Genomic DNA, 3947 nt, shown 5'->3' on the forward strand with positions numbered 1-3947 from the left:
AGGGGAAATTCTTTTTCTTCCATAGCAAAGCCAATAAATTGATGATTTTTGGAATTCCAAATTAATTTTTCAATAACCTTCACTTCATCGAAGATTAGCACTCCATCGGCTTTTGGAATTGGTAAACCTTTAACTTCTTTCAAGCGCTTAAAATCTTCGTACTTCTGTTGTTGTTCGCAGAGGTATTTATGATTAACGCCAGGCGTGTTATCATAAACTTGGGACCTTTTTTTCAAAGTGCTAGCGCTCGGTAATTTGAAAATTTTGAAAGTCTTCAATGCCTTGTAAGCTGCTGGGCTTCTAGAAAATACCGCTAGAGCTATTCTAATAGTTATTGGACTCCAACGATTTCCATTGTGGCTTTCTTCGCAGTTCCTTTGATCCTTAAAGAAAGCTTTTTTGTCATCATTTTGTTTCTTTTCACTATCTCGTTGCCATGCCAATTTTAATAATTCAGAATTTTCTCCCGATTCGATAGCCTTTTGGACATCATTTTTAAAATCCGAATTTAAAACGTTAAGAATGGAGTCAAATTGTTCAGAGTTTAGCAACATATCTTTATGTTCAAGCTGAGCCTCAAGCTTTGCAACCCTCTTATTCAAAAATCTTCGGCTTTTTCAATACTCTCTAATCTTGATTTAAGGCTTTTTGGAGTTAATTTACTTATAGGGTATTTGCTTTTAACTTTGGTTCTCTTGGTGTTTCTAATCGGATCCTCTTCCAGTTTACGTTTTTTCTTGTTGGACAGAACTTTGGAACTCCTAAAACAGTGTGTGCACTGCCCAACTTCAGATTTATTGTTAGAAGTGTAAAAAACTTCGCACTGGGTTGACTGGACTCTAGGAAATGGTTCCAAAAATATTTTATAGTTTGGTCCAGAAGCTAAATCAGCATTACACTTTATGCCAGGGCAAAATTTAAGTTTGTAGCCTTTCACAAGGTTTAGTGCAGCCTCCACATCAACCGTGTTAATAGTTTCATTTTCAATATTTAAGAACTGCTTCGCTTCAACAGGTCGAAAAGGGATGATTATGGTGCATTTCCCTGTTTCAGTAATAATCAACTGAATCGGATCTATATCTTCTGGCAGAAGTCCCACATTTAGCCCATTTGATATTGAAATGGTTCTTTCTCGGCGAGTATTAAGGAAACACTAAAAATATTAAGTACATTTATATTGTAAATGTAATAAATTGGATTAAACAGGGAATTTATGATTAAATCCAAATAGATTTACCTTCAGGTTCAGATCAAGGGTGTGACATTGGTCCACAATATCTTGCAGAAAAGTTGCTCTGATACCCATATAGGCAAATATACCCTTTTCTATCGAATTTGTTACCAAGTCGTTGGTCTGAGTTGAATTATTTATGCTCAGATTTGGGGTTTGTGAGGTGAAATCTGAATTTCGTAACTAGACATAAACATGTGTTTATTTTAAAACTAGATTTATACCTTACCACTTGATGATGGTCTTCACAGAACAGAAGCATCTTTAGATTTGTTTTTAATAATAAGGCCAGGTTTAATTTTTTCAGCCATAGTCTGGGTGTTTTTGTTAGCTCGTTTAGTTATGGGGTTTCTTTCTCTTATTGTTTGAAAACCTTTATCTCTGATAATTTTAGCATTTGTATTGCACTGTATTCCTACCGAGACTTTATTTAAAATTGATACTCCGAGTCCTTCCATGATTAAGTTGATTAACCAATTTTAACAAGGCTGAATAACGTAATTAGAACCCACGAGTCCACGACTAACCCTAGGTTAAAGAAGAGGCTAGAGTAGCAGACGATTTGTTAGTCACGTGTTCATCCATATGGCTATTGGCTGACATATTTAAAAACGCTCCAATCAGCCACCAAGGAGAACCTCCCACTTTTTGAAGCGTTTAAGAGCGAAGAAAGCGGGAAAAATAAACTCGGAAAGGGGAACGGAAGTTTTAATCCCCCTTTACGTAAAATCTTTCCAGCAGAGACGGTCCCTATTCTAAGCGATAGAGTCCCTCTTTTCGTGTAGTTATAAATTTCTGGAGTCAGTAACACCGACGAGACCATGGAAATTTCATCAATAATTAACAGTTTTAAATTTCCCAAAGTTTCTTTCATAATGCTCATATTGTCAGAACTTAGGGAATGGTATTCGGAAATACGCCTATGATCTACCGGCAACATTAGTAATCTGTGTAATGTTACGCCATTAACATTCAACGCTGCCAAACCCGTTGGCGCGGCAATTGCCACGCTAGCAGGATTTTGAAAGCGTCGCCTTACGGCGTTGGCGAGAGTGTCAATAAGAAACGATTTGCCAGTGCCACCAGGTCCCGACACAAAAAGGCACTTGTTTCCAGATTTTTCTTCCTCTTGGGATAAGTGATCCATGATGAGATCATATATTCGCCTTTGATCCGAGTTTAGTGACGCCACATTGTCATCATCAGTCTCGAAATTGACTTCCATGGCAGCTTCCACATCAGCCATCGCGTGTTCAGTTTCGATAACAATTTCTTTCCCTTGTAGCGCATTTTCATCGTCTTCACTTTCGGCCTCAGAAACTATGGTTTCTGGCTCAGTCGCCTTTTTAGAAGCCTTCCGTTTCTTTTCAACTTCTTTGGAAACCGAGAGTTTCTCGTGATATTCTCTCATATCTTTTAACACCGAAAGCGAGTTTTCGAAAGCATCCGCGTAGGTTTCAAACTCGCCTAATAGCTCATTTTCGTCACGCCACGGTTTGAAGAGGATCAGTAGAGCGTGACAATAACTTTCTTTCTCCTCTATCGGGTCGTCAATGTAGGGCTTAATTCTCTTTCTCATGAAACCCAGATTGTTTTTCAACTGGATTACATTCGCATTTTTCTCGAAACCCTCAGAACGCATCGCATAATCGTAAAACTGACCAAATTCCCGCAAACTAAGATTTTCCAAGCTGTCAGGACGATTCGGATATTTGTCGTCGACGAACCCTTTTTGGCAAGTGTCCGTGCTTTCGGGGTCAGTTTCCCTCAAAAGCGCGAGTTCCTTGTAACCTTTCAAAACTCTCGATCGGTTTTCTTTTAAGTTAGTGTTAATAAATTTAGTGCAGTCGGACTTGTTGTAAAGGTCTTGGCCCAGCATCATATCGAGAGCTTCGTAAATTCCTATTTGCTTGCACGTCAAAGATTTCAATCTATAGGCAAATAATTTTTTGGACAAACTTTCGTTGCCTAACTCGGCAAAAGTTTTGTCCATGTCAGCCCGGTCTCCCTTTGTCACGTAAGCCGTGACATAGTTTGCCACTATTTCCGATTTGTCAGCGACAAATTGCAAATCCATGTTGGCTTTGGAAGCCAAAAGAAGCGTGGGATTGTAATCATTGATTAAAACTTCGTGCTGTTTTCTCGGCAAGTCGTACAGTCGTTTCTGCACCTTTTTCATTTTACGGTGACGAGTAACTGATCTAACAGAATTCATAGTGGCAATGTTTGTTACGTTTCGAGGGAAACCGTAACGACACACTTTCAATCCTTTTTTAGAATTTTTCACCTTCTTATAACAACTGGAGGTGCATTTGTGAGTTTGGAATTTTTTTACCAGCCGTTGCAGTTCCGGACTTACCGATGCTCTTGGCATCGAACACGTGACGTGTTTTTGCACGTAATCCAAAATAGTCTCGGTCGAAGAAGTTTCAATCTTTGGAGCGTCCTTGGCCCACAAAAGCATATGATAGTGAGGTAAACCCCGAGATTGGTATTCAAACCTCCAAAAATTATGTTCTATCATGCCAAGAACTGGATTTTGCTTGCACAAGACAAAGTTGTTTAACAGCGACCGCACTTTGTTGTGAAAGTGCAAATTGACGCTAAGTGGGTCTAAATTCAACAATTCAGCCACCGTCATCGACTCTACTCCTGGAACGTCTGAATTCACTTTTCTCAAGTGATGGTGCAGTTCCATATCATCGTACTCGGCCGG

The sequence above is a fragment of the Phalangium opilio genome, unplaced genomic scaffold (assembly GCF_054372755.1).
Source record: "Phalangium opilio isolate 3A_F unplaced genomic scaffold, DU_Popi_V2 ptg000077l_1, whole genome shotgun sequence".
NCBI lineage: Eukaryota > Metazoa > Arthropoda > Arachnida > Opiliones > Phalangiidae > Phalangium > Phalangium opilio.